The 19,327-nt window shown below is 41.0% G+C and overlaps 1 long non-coding RNA gene across 1 annotated transcript; it reads left to right on the forward strand.

Annotated features, from left to right (window-relative positions):
- Positions 1-410: 410 nt before the first annotated feature.
- LOC138688534 (uncharacterized) lies at positions 411-9,335 on the forward strand. Its single transcript, XR_011327392.1, has 3 exons — positions 411-544; positions 5,515-6,109; positions 9,069-9,335. It is a non-coding gene; the product is annotated as an uncharacterized lncRNA (long non-coding RNA).
- The last annotated feature ends 9,992 nt before the right edge of the window (positions 9,336-19,327 follow it).

Below are 19,327 nucleotides of genomic sequence, written 5' to 3' on the forward strand. Positions count from 1 at the left end.
GCCCAGCTCATTCCAGGACAAAACAAAAAGCTATGCTCTTAACCACTCAGCATTACATTTAGACTCATTTTTGGAACATCTGCATAATCCAAGTACAGATCAAAGCCTGGATGCCTGAAAATATTCCCCCGCCGATGAATGTAGGATTACAGTGACTCCATACATCACACGACAGGTGGTGGGATACAGAAGGATCACATTTCTGGAGCCACTTAGGATGCGTGCCAGGCGGAATTTCACACATGAAACAGATCAAGCAAAAGCGGTCTTGAGCTCTGCTTTGAGCAATGTAGAAACCTCTCAGTCCTCACCTGGCTGCCGCTGCAGGCCAGCGCTGGAAGGGGCTCCGGAGCCAGGACCTGGGCCTCGGTGCTGGGCTCTGGGGCTGTGCTGTGCTGCCGGCACAGCAGGGACCTGGCTCCGGATCAAAGCATCCCAGGCTCATCTAGGCAAAGCACTTGAGTCAGGGAGCTCTCAGGTACAAGCCATATGGACCTTATCTTAGGGCGCTGTGCTGGCTGATCTGCAAGTTACAACAGTTAAGGTAATTAAATTGTTTCTTGTCAATGAATTATAGATCCCTTGAGGCTGCTGCTGTCAATGATGAGAAAGATAGTGGTTACTGTTAACGGAGCCAAGGTTGGTAACAAGCTGCCCTCTAAGGAGTGTTCCACTTTGGGGGCAGATTTTTTAGGGAATGTTCAAAAAAGAAAGATTTTCTTTATGCAGGACAGAAATTCCAGTGCCATCACAGTACATATAACAATACATCCATATATACTTACATTCATGCACATGCATAAAAATAAATATTTTATATATATATATAAAAAAAATATACATACTTATATATCTTTGCAGTTATTTATGTAAGGCTTTTCCCACTAGACTAGTTCACTGCAAAAGATATCTCGGGTAATGCTCTTTGCATTGCATGTGCTTTAGCTTTCGCAGCAGAAGGATCAAAAGATGATTTTCTTTAAAATTTTAACATGTTTTGAAGGCTTGTTTAATTTGCCTTTTTTGGTCCACCCAAGTTGCTGGGAATGGGATTCTGTCAGTGCAGGATGTCAAAGGGCACTGTCCTCATCAATCACAATCCCAGCACACTGCCCCGGAGAAGAATGTATAAGCATTGTACCGCGTAAGCATAAACCCATTATAAGTAGATTTAATGGGATCTTCCCCTAGCATGAATACATAATCCTTCACTGTGTGCTGTAAACAAACACACACAAGCGCAATCTATTTACTTTACCTAACTCTTATCAAGAAGTTTGCAGTTTGCGGTGAAACTGTGACCACCGCATGTAGAAATCTTGGATGAAGAAATTTTCTTCTCCCAGAAAACACACAAACAAAAGTCTATGTCCTCCTTTATTTTGATGGGATGGCTCTGCCCTGCAGCTGACCTCCCACACTCAGCTGTCATCAGAAAACATAGTCAGGAAGCAACGCTGGTGTGTACCTGGACCCGCTTGGGAAGCATTTCTGAATGCTACTCGCTAGACATTATCTATTGCTAGGTGACTAAATGCAGGTTCAGGGACCCAGGCTTAAAAACTGGCCTTGGGACTGAGTGTTACTTCAGTTAGAAACAAGAAGCTGGTGTCATTAAAAAGAAATGAAAAAGAAGGATGTTCACCAATAAAATAACACCCTTCAACAACCGAGGAAAGTGTGTTGGCTCCCAGCCAGCGGCACTCACTCCAAAGCAATTTCAAGATAATGGCTCATTCATTAAGAACTATTGCTCAACAGCAAAGCAGCAGGAGTGATGTGTGGGAGTCAGAATCCCCTTTGTGCTGGGGCTGGGGTCTGGGAACAACCTGCCACCCCGCCGCAGAGTGCTACCGGCTGCAGTCCCCTTGATCAAGGCTGGGCAGAGGGTATGGTGCAACCTCACAGTATTTTGAGATGCAATGCCCCTACTAGTTAGGCCTAGAAAACTACAGCCTAAACAGCCCTGCTTTTTTAATGTAATATAAACCAAAGTGATTTTCAGAAGGATCTGCACAGAACTCATTTTGACTGCATTTTGCACTGCCTGCGATTTCCTGCTTTGTATTTTTGGATAGAAATTCTTCATACTAGGACAATATCCAAGAGACTGATTTATTTGTAAAACTTCGTACAAATGATTAAATATTAGATAAACACAATTATCTCTCAGCTAGCTTATAAAGAGATGCTTCAGTTACTGCACTGCATTCCAGGCCCCAAGGACATGGATCTCATTCGACAGCCTTAACCAGCCAATATGGACAACCTTATTAGGAAAGGGGATTGCCATGGGCCTGCTTGTGATTTCGCTTCAGTTGAAGGACTTTTTGACAACTTATTCTTGAGGAATAGTTGCCAAAAAAAATTGTTTTAAGATGTACTTGAAAAAGAACAAGAGACAGAGGAAAAAAAAAAGGAGGGAGGGAGGGAAGAAGGAAGGAAGGAAGGAAGAAAGGAAGGAAATAGGATTATAAAGTACTCACCTTTTATTTCCATAAGTAATTAATGAGCAACAAATTTAACCATACAAATATCATTGGAACAGATTTTGGGGAAACAGAGCCCTATCTAGTATCAGTCACATTAGGGCCTCTTCTGATCCTATCACAATTAGCAAGTAACAATACTTTGCCTGACTTAGCAGAAATGGAGGGTAGTCCTCATAGAGGGAAGCATGGACTTGCCCACTTTGGAGGGTTTCATAAGCTAGAAAGCCCATCTATTTCTGTAGATTGGTTCAACAAAGTATGAACTATTTCTGTTGTTTTGAAATCTTTCTCCTGCTTTTGCACCCAAAGGCCACAGCCAGGCCTGAAGCTCCTTTTTTTGAGAAGAGCTGCACAAACAAAGATAAGAACAGGCCTAATTTTGTGCCAAAATGATCTGCAGCAACAAGCTGGGGCATGGTTACAGCCATATTTATTGGCATTCCAGCACCATGACTCACGTGGAATTAGCTCTCAAAGTGGAATGATGTGAGCTGAAGAGGTTTACACTTGAGGGATAAACAGGCCAAGGAGATGGATTGAGAATACAACCTGCAAGAGATCAAATTTAGGAGAGGGTTGGTGTTGGTGCAGTACAACTTTCTTAGTTACTGGGCTTTTTCTTCTTTTTTTTTTTCTTCCCCGGCATTGAGGGCAAGATTTTTGGTCAGTGATGCTAACCTTTAAGAGTTAAATGAGTACCAGCAGTTTACCCTGCCTTTGTACTAGGTGAGTGTACTTCTTTTTTAACTTGCCACTAAGTCAAAGTGTGAATATTCAGTGACTAAAATGAGGCAAAGGATTAGGCCATGAATTAAGGTTTATCCTAGAGGATTTTATCTGGATTTTAGTCAGAGTTCACCACCATATTCACAAAATCCCCTAAAGATCAGGCTCATATGAACTCTGCACATGGGACTGCTTGCTTTATTGGAAGAGTTGATTAAAACCCAGGTTTTCATGTAAGAAAGCTTCTGGTCCACATATTTTATTGTTAGTGTTCATTTAAAGTCTGGGGAGCAGACTCTGCCTTTTGAGAGTCCTACAATAACTTCCCACATTTCCTTGAGTCTGCATTCCCAGGCATTGTATCCTCCATCTCCATTCACCTCCTACCAACTGGAAGCCACTGGCAAGTTTATACAAATGTAATAACTATTTTACATGCAGCCTGCTTAATTTCTTCAGGATTCAGCTCATTTCAGTTAAACAGTGCTAGAAACCAGTGGCTTGGTGTGCTGCTAATGGGGCAGAGCTCCAGTTAGCTGCTGGTGCAAGTGCAGAACAAACCAGTGTCCTGTGACATGCACAGCGGGATGCCAGTGACACCTAAACCATGCTGGAGACAGAGCAGATGTCAGAGGCAGGAGGAGCAGTAAGGCCAGAAATCTGGATCAGGCCTTGGAGCAGATGGCTCCACGGGCCACAGCCCGAGGGTCTGTCTGGGTAGGGTGGGTAAAAAAAAGCTGAGAGAAGAGCCAGAGCTGGGACTGCAGCAGGGTGAGCGATGGCCTCTCTGTTTTGTTGATACAGGGTGAAGTGCCGCATTAATATAGTAGCTGTGGAGGGCAGTGCACGAAATGGGATCATTTTGCTTCAATTAATGGTGGGAGGCATTTCACTTCTTGGAGGTCCCTTTCTCTCCTCCCCCTGCACCATCTCTGAGCGTGATCCAGACTGGATTCTAAGTGGGAGGAAGAAAGGAAACACACAATTATTGATTTGCTTTGCCAAAGTTTGAATAGATTCCTTCTAAAACAAAAGAAAGCTTGTTTAACTGGCCTGGAAAACATGAACGTGTACAACATTATGTGCTGCCCTCTTTGTAACTCTTTCACACTGGGAGATCGTTATAGCATAAGACAGAAAAACATTATCCCAAGTAGCCTGAATTATAAATCCCAAAGGTTGTATTACACTAAAAAATCCCTGGGTGATGGCAAGAGTTGGTCTCTTTGCCTTACCTATGCAGGGGACATCAGCCTCCTAGCTCAGCATCTCATTAATTTTTGCACGGCTGGCTTTCTGCCTCTGCCCAACTCCCAGCTGGTGGCTGAGGCTTCAAAATATTGAATGCAGGAGAAACTCAAGGCAGTTGATCAGAATCTGGAGTAGAACAAAATTCCTGTCACCTTGCTTGCAATTTGCCAGTCCTTTCCACTCTGGCTGGTAAATTAGTAAGTGTTGAAAAATCTCCTCCTCACAAATAAATGATCTAGCAGTGGAAGATCTGCTACCAGTAGACCAGGTGCTGCTTTTCAAGACTTGCATTTCCACCCCAAATGAATTTAAATTCACTTTTAGAACCAGTTCTTGATCTGACTGTTCTAAATATCCTGGTGTTCCTCCAACATTTCTTAATCTTTTACAAATGCAGTGAACCTTAAATGACTATGATATTGTGCCTGTGGCCTAACAGCAGCTTCTGTACAGAGTAATGGGCAGTGGCAGAAAGGTGGCTACAAACCTTCTTTGCCATCTTTGCTAATCGTTTTAGCTCAGTTCTCAGCCTAGCTTGGCTATGTTTGACTCTGCTCTAGCTTATGAGAGCAAAATAGTTTGCCAGCTGTGACTCCAACTGTAGTCCATGAAATAACTTACACACAGTTCACTTACAGTGAGGTTACAGTGAACTTACACAAGCAAATAGGGTCTTGCCACAGTGGCAATGCATGGAAAATGCCTTGAAGAGCTGAGAATTAGTAATATGGCTTTAGTGCAGACAAGCCATGCTCCCCAGAGCATGTACATAGGCAAGGGTGTACCAGTTATGCTGTTGCTACTGACCAATAGGTATTTCTGGCTTTGTAGTGTCCTCAGACACAATCCTCTAAAGGCTAGGAGCTTTCTTTTTTCTTCTTTTGTCTTCAGGAATATATTGGCTGAAAGAGGTAAGTAGGAAGAGCATACAAGTATGGCTGATGTCTGTTTTAAGACAGATGCAAGCTATGAAGGAGCAAACAAACACTAACGGTTACAGTGAAAACGTTTAGAATCAAATTTAACATGAATGTTTCTCTTTTAGAAAATACATGGAGAGACTTCAGTCAGCCACAAGCAGTGGAAGCAACTAGCTGAAGAGAGCTACCCCATCCAGAAGACGTATCCCAGGATCTGCCAGTGTCATCAGCTGAGGACATTTCTGGAGAAGGACCCTGTTTTGGAGGCAGACTGTAATTACCTGCGATGCTCTCGTGACTAAGTTTTTAGATGTTTTTTACACTTCCCATTTCCTCCTGGGACCAGGAACAAAAAGGCCAAAATATCACAAGAAAAGCTAGTTTTGCAGGGGTTTTGGCCACTACCAGAAGTCAGAGAGCTGGAAATTTTTATGTGAGAGAATGTTTTACTAGTTCCTCATCTGCTGAAATATGGGGTATATGTAAATGTCAAATAAATATTAGCTTTCATGTACTTAACTGAACCCAGACTCTGAAAACTATGAAGACTACCCAAACCTTCTTCTGACTATTCATTTTCTTTTGAGTGGGGAGCATGTAGAGAATAGAGGCATGGCCCCAAAAATGGATGCAACTGACACTACTTTCAGGCCTCACACTCTTTTACAACACCCTTTGAAGAACACTTAAAATAATTCTCCAGTGCCTTTGTTCATCTGGGTAGGTTAGAAAACAAGACAGTTCAAAACTTTCCTTCCTGTTCTGTTTCTAATAACTTGTTGTTCGGAATAACAAATAATTGAGTGCAGTGAATAGTAATCTATGGAATCAGTGTATCATTGCATCTTTGAACCAACACTGCGGGGAAATAAACCTTCATGGGCCAGGCCATCAGCCAGCTACCTGGCTTTAGGAAGAAACATGCCCTGGGCAGGCTAACCTTACATCTACTTACAAAGTTACTTGCACATTTTTGTGAAACATCTGGTATTAACCACTGTCAAAGAGGAAACTAAATATGATGAATCGTTGATCAAATGTGGAAAATGCAGTGCAATTAAGGTGCAAATGTTTCCCATGCTAGCTTAGTTTTGTGACAACGTTTTTAATATTGAAAAAAGTTCTACAAAGCTCCTTCCCTTTACCCAACTGTCTTTTCCAAAGAGAGACAGACAAGGCCAAAACAGGTCCTGCCCAAGCTGAGTGCTGACCCTGCTCGTTGTGCAGCAAGATCTTCTTTTTCCTCGTGTCTCTGGTTCTCAGTCTATCATTTTCCTCAGGCCAATGGTAGCTATGACAGCAGAATGAGGACAAGGATCTGATCTTCTAAGAACACGTCTAGAAACGAAAATCTCCAGCTTTCTATTCTCTAACTTGGTTTGCCACATCACTTTGTGAAATCATTCAGGGAGAGATTGTCATTTGAGTTAGGCTGGTAAGAGTATGGGGATGGCATTTGCATTCAAGCTTTTCAGACCAGTTTACAGCCTCCCTGTGAATGTGTTTTCATATTTGAAAAATAAGTTAACCTAACAGGAATTTGATGGGGACTGAGTAATAAGGCCTGGCTATTTACAGAACAAACATGGGTACAAAGTAAAACAGAGAATTGAAACCTCTTGCCCAGGCTCACATGCTGTGGCAGTGGCAAAGAGATGGGAATAAGCCAGGTCTCCCAAATTCAAGGTTAGTCCACAGCCCTATTTCCAGATTTCCGGAAAGTGTCTGAGAGTTAATGAACCTGCTAGCTGTTTGTGCATTCCCGTCATCTTAGCTCTCTGTCTTGATACTTTCTGCTGAGTTAAAACAGCTTGACAGCTTGACAGCCCCAGTCTTGAAGCTGGAAACCAAGTGAAGCCAGTGATTGTGAGCATTAGACAAATCTTAAAATGCTCCCCTATCATTACACAGAAAGGGAGCTGTCGCTCGCCGCTCGGGCAGTTCTGCCATATACATGGATACAAATGACCAGTGCCAGTGTACAAAGGTAAATGCCTAATACATCTTAGTCTACAAGGTGCAGGCTTGAGATAGCTGCCTAGCAGAGCAATAGATGCACCACTCCTGACAAAATATATGCACATGTATGGTCAAAAGAATTTATTTGCCTAAAAACTGATGCCAGACTGACTAATTGCCTTGGAGGCAAGGCTTTTAAAATCAGCAGCAACTCCAGTTGTACTTGGATGCATAGTGAAAATATGAAGGACCCCCGTTTGGGGTTAAAAGCTCTCTGAAGAAGCTGGCTGGGCACAACATGGACTTGCCGAGGTACTCTGCCTGGACAATGAAGCCCAGGACAGAGAAAAACTGACTGTAGGTGGGCCAACGGGATGTGGTGTTAGGGAGTTCTTGGCGGACAGCTTTCATCCAGGTATACCAGGAGGGATGTATGGAGGTGTCCCTTGGGCACTTCTCAGCTCTGTGCCCAACTCACTAAGGAAAACCTTGGGCTAGAACCCCTGGGCTTTCCTGCAGGGAAGCTGCTGTACTGTTTCAGGAAAGAAAAATATAAACTGTTATTTTGTCTTTGCCAAAAGTGAGAAACTCCATTGTCAGGACTCAGTGAGCTTCTGCCTTGCTTATAGTCTACAGGTTTGCTTTTTGTTATGGTTCAACTCCAGCCAAAGCACACCTGAGACACTCAATTACTGTAATTAATATTTTAGCAATGCCCCAAGCAGAAATTAGGTCCCCACTGAATGGTGTGCTGCCCAAATGCATGCAAAGATAGACTACTTGGCCTTAATAACTTGCAAGCTGAAAGGACAAACAGCGGTCAAGTTTGTGGGATATAATAGCAGAGACAAATCGAGGGAGCGTGTGATGATAGATGCATGGCTTGTTGGCTCAATTTCTTTCTGACTCATTTGCTTTACTTATATTACATAAACCTGGATTCAGGGGATGTCATGGGGAAAATATTGTTGAAACAGGAGACGAGAGAGACTATTGGAATAGGAGGAAAGGTTGGGGGCAATTCAAGCCTGCTGGTGCACTCAGGACCCCAACTGAGTTGTGCGGAGAGGGAAAACAAAGGAGCAAATAAGACGAGCAAGAGGAAAAGCTGAGCTCACTCATCCAACGGCAACAGAGGAGGAAACCGATGGCTTGTCTTTCTTCTAAGAGTTCATTACTTAAAACAATGTTGGGCACCAGCCTTTCCAGTTTCGTTCTTTGCACAGTTGCTAGAAGGGATCTGTGCTGGCTCTTGTCCTGGCCTGGGGAAAGAACCAACCAGGGAACTGTGCAGCTTGCCTCCTCTGAGCAGCCTCCACAGAGCCTTGAACCAGACTAGCCCTGAAAATACCATAGTAGCTGGCACAGACTCTTTTGGTGAAGCCCCCCCCAAAAATCAAGCAATCTCTTTACCTTAGAGAAGCCAGACCTTTCTCTAAGCCAAAAGCCAAGCCAGCCTGCGTAAGCCCAATGCTTTTCAATAGGGAAAAAACCATAGGGAACCAGAGGGCCAAAGTCTTCTACCTACCCAGCTCACTAACTACCCCTCTCAAGACTTGCCATGAGCTTTCCAGGCCTCAGAGCTCCAGCTGTCTCAAAGCCACAAATGCTGTTGGCTCACTTCTTCCCATGACCAGCTCATTGCTCTGCTGCCTAATGTTTTAAACATACCAGGAAAAGCATACTTGGTGCTAACATTGCAACTGTTGTTTGTGTGCAGGATCACTGCCTGGCTAAGACATATCTATCTTTCTCCAGGGACAACAATCCACTGCAAACCGTCTTCAGCGAAAGTATCCTTTACATCTGATTCCTTTTCTCACCCTCCTCTAATTTCAAGGTATCTTTTCATGCTGAACAGGTGACAAGCATAATTTGCTACTTTGCTCGGTACATCACTTTTGTGTAGTAAAGTTCATTTACATGAGTCCATATGCTTTCTTTCACTAAGTGGCTATGAGATATTTCTAGTGTCTTCCCAGAACATGGCTCATCTGAGTGTCTGATGCTCCAACTCAACATTCTAGTTTTGAAACTGTCCCTTTATGAGATTTATTTGGTGGCTATCACCATGATAAATAGTGCTTTAAAAGACTTAGTGTGAATACAAACCACATGAATAGCTTCCTAGTTTTATCAGGGTTTTATTGACAAATGGTTTCCAGAGCGTGTTTCTGACCCTCGTCTCATAGCAAATAATGGTGCCTCCTTAAGCCAAAGTTTACCCTACATTAAGGTTTGTCTGTAGCTATAAATCTAAAATAGGCAGATAAAAAATAGAAATGAGCTAATTTGCCAGTGTTTCTGTATTTAAACTTTCCTCTCCTTTGAAGTAAATCCACAGGTATTTAATGATACGGGCTTCCAGAGAACGCAAGTATTTCCCCAGATAATTATTCTTTGGAAATTTCTGCAGTAACTCTTTTTTAAAACAAAACAGGCAGAGTGGGAAGGCTAACAGGAGAAAGAAAGAAAGATCAAAAATGTTACCAGCTCAACAGCAAGGAACTATCAGAATCATGCAGGAAGAGCCTTGAGGCTCTTTTTCCAAATAAATTAAATGGCTGGAGACATAGTTGCTTTGTCTTTTTCTTGGGCGTGGGTCATGTAAATCTGAAATGTTTGGGACATAATGGACATCTTGCACATATGCACTTCAATAGCATAATACATACATAGTGGGGCAGATACTAACCATAACAACTCTTGCTGCATGCTCACCAGAGCAGGAGAAAAGTCTTGCCTTTGCACAATGCCTACAGGAAGAATTTCTGGTTATTAGCAGCCCAGCTAGCTACATATAGTTGTCTATATATTCAGTTCTAAAATATAATAACAATTGGTATTATTATAGTTTCTATAATATATTATATTATTTTATAATAGTATTTATCTTAATAATTTATATTATATATTGGGTTTGCTTTCTGGGCATAAATCCAGAAATCCTGGAAATGTAGTCAGATTAAGCCAGTACTAAGCCAGCTCGATTAAGACGTTGACTTCCTCCTTGTGCCCGTTGCCCCAGTAGTTACACCTGGTCTAAAGGGATGGGAAAGGATTCTTTCCCACTGGTCCCTAAAATGGCAGGAGTCCTGTGACATGACTAATCAACCCCACTTCCTTCAATAAACAAGTCAAATACAGCTACGTATGGAAAACAATCCCGTGCCTGGCAGAGGTTCTCTTCTCCCCTGCAGCTGGTGTTGCAGTTGGTGGTGTCACTGATTACGAGGATGAGATAAAAATATATCAGCTACAGGAAGCGTGTTGGCACCGGGTCAGCCTCAGAGCATGGCTGGAGCTTTTGGGGTCGGGGAAGTTGCTCAGCCCTCCCCCCCAGAAGCACGACAGCGACCAGCAGGCAGCCACGACTGCCAGTCCCCGATTGTCCCTCAAAACTGAACACCCATCCCTGAACCCTCTGGAAAGCGTGGTTGACTTTCTCCCCGCTGCAGGGAGGGGGTGAAGCATTTAGAGAAGGAAACCAGCAGGAACTCCGCACTGACCGCAAGCTTGCGCAGGGCTGCTGCAGCTCAGCTGACTCGCTCCCCGCTGGCAGCCTGCGCTCACGGCCAGGCAGGGAGCGCAAATTGGCCGCTGACCTATTTGCAAAAGGGCTGGTGAGAACAGCAGGCGCTCACCCCGGCCTTCAGGACAGCGCTTACTCCTCGCTTCGGTTCATAACTTGCTTGATTTTGGATTGACACTAACTCCGGGGCTTCCCCGTGCAAGAGCAAGTGGTGGATAAAGCCAGGAGCCCAGGCCCAGATTCTGCTACGGTATTTGAAATAGTTCCCATGGACATGGAAGTAGGACAGGGCTCAGAGGATGTCCTCTGGTTTGAACGTGCAGTTAAGGATTGTTCGAGGAGGGAAATCTGCCAGTCTGTCTTGGTGCCATTCTACTGAAATCAAAGAGGAACTGGTATTTTAATCCCAGACATGCCTTCTATACTTTATGTTAACTCCTAATATTTTCTGGCAAAAAGAGATTCAGTGCACGAATTTTGATCACACTGTCATCGCTCCTCCCTGGCATGGCTCCAGAAATGTATGTGTCATTTTCAACCCTATGCACACACTCATTACTGGTTTGGGATTTTAAACAGTTTTGGATAAGAAATACATTCTCCATCCACCTTTAAACAGGGAGTTAGGAACTTGTCTGTGCAATCCGCCTGGGCTGGTATCTGGATGGAATAGGAGTCTTAAGTTTTTTGAAACAACGTCTGCTTTCGATATGGTTACTAAATCTGGTTCTTTTCCTTGTTAAATTTGGCTGCCTTGATGGGGTAATCCACTCTTCCACAGACCAGATGACTAGAAAAGCTGGTTACATTTTTCAAGCAGTTCTCTTTTGGGATGATCAGGTTACAGCAAATGCATTGGCAATTACACAAACAAAAATGTATTTTAACTTCAAGGGCTTGGGATTTTTTAGGGTAGCAGTTCTAAGAAATTGCAGAAAATGTGAAAATTGTAACATATATTAGTAGAGGCCCACTACAATGGTTAAAAGGCTGGAGCCCATGACTGACTTACAAGGAGAGGCTGAGGCAATTGAGTTTGTTCAGCCTGGAGAAGGCCAAAAGTGGGGATCTAATTGCTGTCCTAATTATTGGGTAGAAGATGGAGACACATTCTTCTTAGAGGTCAGCAGCCAAAGAGGCAATAGAGACAAACTGCAAGAAGGAAATTCCGATTAGGAAAAAAATTCCTTGAGGGCAGCCGAACGCCAGAACAAGTTGTCCAAAGAGCTTGCAGAGACTTCATCCCTGCAGGTACTCAAAGCTCAACTGGTCAAGACCCTGAGCAACCTGATCTAATATTGAAGTTACTCCTGTTTTCAGCAGGGGGTTAGACCGAATGACTTCCAGAAGCTCTTTCTAACCTGAATTGTGCTTTGATTCTATGAAAAATATTGTAACTGGTTACCAAATCAAACACAAGTTTGACAGGTATACCACAACTTGCACAAGGTAAAAGAAACTAAATTAATTTTCATTGTGTCAAGAAGTAGTTCTGCCAATATAGGAATATAGCCTACTAATTTTATATTTATTATAAAATTATTTTATCTTCACCAGTTGTATCTGGGATGCCATATGTGACAGCCTATGCCTGAGGCTCGTGAGGTCCAGCAGCTTCCCAGTGAAGCCAAGATCTTTGCTAAATTCTCATTACCAAATATCAGAATAGTTTCTCAGCTCTGCATCACACTGGTTACAGAAGATGCTCCTGGAGCACGTGGTTTTGTTTGTCTTTCATCTGGAATGCACAGATCTCTATTTAATCAATCACAGAAACCACAAGGCTGAAAATTCACTGGGCTGTTTCTGTTCAGACTTCCAATGATATGTCTGGTGAGGTGAATATTTTGCTTGCATATACCCAGAAACAGTGCTCTCCATGAAAGAAAGGTGAAGAAGAATAGACACATTCTTCTTGATTAGCAGAGTAAAGGGTAACTCTGTAACACACCCTGCAGCTATGATAAAAGAGAGATATTTGGGGATGAAATAATAGAACTCAAATCTTTATTGACATGGAGAATTAAATACTGTATGATCATTTCTCTCTCTCTGGGGCATGCTTCAGAAGTGGGGTTGGACCGAATATGTGGAATACTTCAGGTTTGAACTGACAAGTAATCACAAATTTAAGAGCTCAATATGTGAAGTAATTTCAAACCTACTTGAAAAAAGACAGGTTTGGGAGGGGTGGGGTTTTTGCGGGGAAAATACTTGTCTGTAGCCAAATCTGAGTTAAGCATTTTTTCTAACTCCATCATATTCAAAGATATGTATTTAAGACTGTGATTCTTACAGCTGGTCAAATGAATGCCACCCAAAGGTTTTTGTTCCAGAATACTGAAAACTAAATATTTACTTTGGAAATAAGGACATTATTTTGACTTCTTTCTTAAAAAAAGTGGGTTATTTCTTTAAACGAGAGTGTTTTGATAATAATTACAAAATTAAACAGCTCTATTTCAGGGCAAAAAAAGGAACCTCAAAGAATTATTTTTGCAGGTTTTTGTTTTTCTCTATAAAATAGAAAAATTCTACCTCACTGATTTCTGTTCTGCAGGTCTGGTACCACACATATTGTGGTAGGATTGAGTGAGTATTTACAAAGCAAGACAAAACCCCCCCTTCTTAATTAGCAAATATGGTTGTTAATAAGCTGAAGAATGTGATTTGTTAATTAGTAGTATTATTAATCTGTTGCCTTATTTAGCATTTCCTCCAAATGCCTGTGGTTACAAATGTTTCATACATTTTAGGAAAGTGATTATCCTCTTGAAACAGAATATGCTACATTTTGTTATTTTTATTCCTTGATTTATGATTCTGTTTTAAATTTAAGAGTCATCCAGTCAGGGAAAAACAATACTTGAAAGTACAAACACACAACATGGATGAATGTGCTGAAACGCTCAAAGGAAGCTGTTCCAAAGAGCCAAAGGACTGAAAATTATTTGTACAAGGTATTCCACAAAGAAAGTATGTAAAAAGCAAAATTAAAAACATTAAAGACCTCAATTCAGATTTTTTTTCTCTCTCTAAAAAGAATGGTAAATCCATAACAAACAGTTCAGCCAGCTCTAGACTCAACTGGGGTCTGATCCAGTCATTATTTTGGTACTTGAAATCAAAAGGGATTTGATGGGAATGTATGATAGATTATTTTCTGCACATTTTTAATTGGGTGACTTCTTCCCTTAAAGGGTTCCTAATTTTTCACACATGTCTCCAAATATCCTCTGCCAATATTAAATTCTGCTCAGATGGATTTTCTATTGGAGAAAAATTTGGCAGTTACAACTCTTTGGCCGTAATCCAGTAAATCCAGATGGGAGGAGCCAGCAAATGGAAATGTTTTATGTAGATAGTATGTTACTTCTTTGTGCATCCAGATTTACACATTCCTGGAATAAAGTCAGTCATGAACTTTCTTTTGGTTCCTTTTTGACTTTAAAGAAAAGCTACAGTAGCATAGAACCTTCTTCCTAGTCTCTGCAGTTCTCTGGTCTTTAGTCTACCAGAAATTACCTGACTGTATTTACTATTGCCTACACATCTCTCTCCTTTTGTCCAGCTTACTGTATACAACCTGACCAAGGCATTTTTAGAAATGAAAAGTGATTTGGTCAGATGGCTTGAACAGTTGTCTTAGGCAGGATCAATCTTATTAAGTAGGTGAATGCCTTATAATATTATTTCCTCTTTAGATACTCCCCCTTTTAATCTTCTGAAAAGGGATTTGAGAGAAAGAGAGAGAAAGCATTTGTTAAATTTACTTGAAAAAGAAAAGACTCAGACGTTGGGTGAATAAATTAGAGACACTCCATTCAGAAAGAGAACTGAGATTTCCAAGTTTGTAGATGAATATTTAAGTATGGCAATAATGAGCAGTTGAAATAGTTCAGTCAAGTAAAGCAAGGTACCTTCAAAAGGCCCCAAACAGTTACATTCAGATTCCACAATTTTATGAGTGATTATTTTTGCCACAGATTTAAACAAAGTCCATCTTCTTACTCCAGTCTGCTGAAAAAAGTGTCTAGAAGAATGGCTTGTACCATATCACTGATGTCTCCTTCATACAACAGTGTCAGAGGGCAGACCCAGGCTTATGGCTAGAAAGCTCCTGTATATAAGTAGAACTAGCTCTGTTACAGGGACAATTGCATGCATGCTTGAGTTATTGAGGACACGTTCATTACAAAAGTTGCATAAGTTACTTCTTCTCTCTCTTTTTTTTTTCTTACTTTTTTCTCTCTCATGCAAGTTTGGGTTTATTGGGGTAATTACAGAGATTAACCATCATTCCCCATTCTAAAGTCTCCACAGACAGGGCTGTGGCAGGACTGGAATTTCTGTTTCACAGGAAATTCTGACATTTTGAAATATATCCAGGTTTGGAGGGGGAAAAAAATTAAAGAATTTGTAAAGTCCTGTAAAACAAAAAAGTCATGTCAATAGAAATATATAATTTTGTTAAAACAAACAAAAAATCCATTTACTTTTTTGCTTGTTTTTTTAAAGAACAAGAGCTCTTCTGAAAGAGGAGTAATAAATAAGAAATACACCATTCCAAAACCTTTGCAATGAGCCTTAACCAAATTTCTTTTTACTAAGTATGAATATTTCCAGCGTGAAAGACCCATCTTGACATATTTCCACTGATGAATCAGCATTTTCAAAATGAAAAACACTAATTTAGAAAATGTTTGCCCAGCACTAGGAATAGATTGGGGAGCTACTTCAGAGTATTCCTTGGTTACTATTTTCTACTACACTTTACTAAAAAATACCATAAATATTATGTAAGTGTTCTCCACATCTTATACTTAGCATACTTGGCATGTAAGCCAGCAGGGCAGTCACCTGAGGGTCACCAGTCTCCATGAGACTGGAAAGAAGTCTGCTCTGGAACCACCTGCTGGGCTCCAACCAGAACATCTTCACCTGAGATGGTGTTATCAGCGGGCTGCTCCTTCCCCACTTTGTGCTTTTTTGTGCCACCTTGGCAGCGTAAAAAGGCCATACAGTAGTGGAAACTAGAACTTCAAGTCTCCACCAACTTTCACGACTGCTCATTTTCACTCAAGTTAAAATGTTAACAAAGGAGCAGGAGATACAACAGTGGATGTCTGAAGAAGAAACTTACACAGTCATTGTCCCCATCAGTGAGATGTTTATCTACACACTTTCTCTTGTCTTTGGCATTATTTCCACGGAGAAAAAATAACTTGGTAAGCCTGCAGAAGTACTCTCATTATGGCAGTTCAGCTTCTCCTAGGTTATCTGAATTTTCCCCCTTCACACTTCCATATTTGATGATCTGCACACATGCAGCACCATGAACCCCATCTATTCATAGATGCCAGCACTGTTGAGGAGAAGTAGTATTATTCAGCGTTTTCCTCATTGCTTCTAGCATAAAATATAACATTTTACGGCTCTTTTATGGCTCAGTTATGAAGTAATGAAATATAATTATACTCACATCACATTGGGGAGGGCTATTTGCTTTAGTGAGAATGATTAAGAAGAATACAGGGAGTCAGACCTGGGTGTAAAGGCAATTATGTGTGATAATTATGCTTAGAAGAAAACCAGAGAAGCACAGGAAGAAGATCCAACCCTAATGCAAGAGGATGCAGTTTCCAGTAGTGAGCTAAGACTGCTCAAGCCAGGCCAAATCTGCGAACCTACAAGCAATCCCACCCAAATGTGTTCATTTTGCAGACCTGTGCAGCACATTTAATGTTCCTTGACTTGTGACGTCTTTGTTGCAGGTACTGGCTTTTTTTATTGGTTTTGGACAGCCTTCAAGACCATGGTTGTACAGATTATTTGAACACACTGAGATATTTTAATTGGGTAAAATATAAACATTTTGCATCTAATGAGAGATAGCTTTAAAGCTGATTTTCCACTGCCTTGTACCTTACGTAGCCATTAGTTCCCAGTAGGAGAAAGGTCTCAGAGTGCAGTTTGGCAGCTCACTGCTCATGACCTTCCCATGACATTAAGCCCACTAAGCTTTTAAAAACCTTCTGCTGCGTGACTGGTTCTGCTCTGGCTCTTCCCTACTGTCACAGCAACATGATGGGGTTCAGAGTTAATGCAACTGGTCTCCAGGGATTTTCCCAAGCATAGGTGCTCCCTTGCTCATCTCCAACTTCAGTACCCAGACTTTGTAGTGTATCGATGAAGAGATATTTGTTGCCAGATGCTGCTGTATTCCAGCTCCCCCCCCCCCGCCCCCCGCTATTATAGCACTTGGTAGGACCTGAAATAGCTAAAGAAGAGAAGTAAAACCAGAGGTTAAAGTACCAACACCTTTTGCTACAAACCTATCAATTACAGCTTGTGAGCTGTGAGCTCACTCCTCAGCATAAGTCTGGCAAATAATTTCAGCACATGCTTAACTTTAAATCTTCAGCTGTAACTATTTTATTCTAAGTATTAGTATGTAGTCTCTGAGAGCTCTCAAGTACTTCGCTGATATGTTCAACTAAATAAATAAAAAAAATACAAGGAAGAAAAGAATTTGTCCTTGATTTGAGGTGCTTTCACTGTTGGTTTGGAAAAAGTGTTTTATCACTAAATTATTTCTGATCTTTGCAAAATTATCATTGTTATGGAAATTACTCCTTGACAAAGTGTCAGAGCTGGGATTATTATGTTTTCTTGTTTTGCGGTTGCTTATTACCAGACACAAATCTTTGGCAACAGTGTCTTCAGAGCTGGGGGAAATGTGTGTAAAGTTGTGTCAGCATTGCAAATGAATTTACAAGCATGTCTTCTAAAACATTTTTTGTACCTTCTGTCTTATTGCCTACAATATAGCAGCAATATTCTAGATCGCTTTGGAAACATGTGCAGTGATTCTCACACAAACTGTATATATCCAGAGACTGAGTTTTCAGCTGAATGACACCCTAGCCTCCATTTTTGTGGTCGTGAGTTGTAGCTGATGGGCCATGCTGTGTTTTCTATTTAATCTTGCTATCCGAGCCATGTTGTAGACAACCAGCGAATACATAAGAGCATTAGCAAAATCAGTTTATACTAAAGACAGTATTTTCATTACACAACACATTGACACTGATCATGTTTTGCATATGAAAGATCACAATACAATCATGGAATAAAGAATAACTGCTAGGTCACCGAAGTACCTGCCATATCACTTGGTAGTAAACAAGAACTCACTTCATAAAATCTGTCTTTCTACTAAATTCATGCCTTGAAAGTTTTATTTAGACCTAAAAGAGGGTGGGGGGTTTCATTAGGAGACAAAACATCTCTGTTTAGTCTTTTTGTTCCTTCATGAATTCAGTTTGCTGAAAAAGCTCTGACTTGTACAGAGTGTTACTTGTTTAAATTAGGGCTTTCCTATTCAAATAACCTTATTCTATTTCTCTGAAAAGTTGCTCTAGGCAAGCCAAAAATGGGATCTTTATTTCACACAGATGAGATGTGAACACAGTGGCTTGGAGGAGGATGGGTTCCATGTAGCTTTTCTGACTACAAATATGGCAAATGAGACTGAAAATATTTTCATTCTTGTAGACAGAAGTCACTCTAAGCTCCAGTTTTGCTTTCTACAGTCTTATACCCTCTGATGTGGATTGCCTATAAGAACTGTTTCCACTTCACTGTTTTCTGTTGGGTTTTTTTCCTAGCCCCTCTCATATCTGTTGCTAACACACTGGTGTAAGAGGGAAAATAAATAACAAATAAACTATGAAACTGCAGGATCCTAGTGAAAGATTGCAAGAAACTCAGGCTTTTCCTGGGAGTGCTAACATGATTCATACTGTATGTTTGTATGACATCGGCAGCTGTAAGACTTGGGAGGGATTATTTCAAAAAGGTTGTTCTTTTCACATCTCTTCAAGTGTTTGCAATTGTGGATCTTCATGGGAAGTCTGTGTTTAAGCATAAGAGTGCTCCAGACAAATTATTATTGCAAGTGGATCATTCAGGACCATCCACTTGCATCTTTTAGCTTCGATCGCAATGACTCTAGCGCTAGCTCACGAGATCAAGACACAGGTTCATGAGGACAATATTACTGGATCTTTGAGTAGTGGCCAGAGCTAGCCCATGAAGACAATGGGTCATGGATTTCTGATTCAGTGAGCCACAATGAAAAAAAAAGAAAATTTAAAAACTTTCACAGTTCTGATTTTTCCAAGGTGTTTGGTTTCATGCTTAAATTTATTTAACACTTTTGCAGCTCTTTCAAAAATTGAGCCAAATATAAAATTGATCTGCCATTTCCAAATCCAAAGTCAAAAGAGTTTACTTAAAAATATCAGAATGAAACATTTAATGTTTCTGATTCTTCCCCTCCTATTTTTCCAGCTGAAACAATTAAGAAAGTTAGATTGATGTTCCCAAATACTCTTGTACCCTTGAATGCAACTTGTTTAATGACTTGACTATGTAAAATAAAA

Source organism: Haliaeetus albicilla, chromosome 2 (genome assembly GCF_947461875.1).
Source record: "Haliaeetus albicilla chromosome 2, bHalAlb1.1, whole genome shotgun sequence".
Taxonomy (NCBI): domain Eukaryota; kingdom Metazoa; phylum Chordata; class Aves; order Accipitriformes; family Accipitridae; genus Haliaeetus; species Haliaeetus albicilla.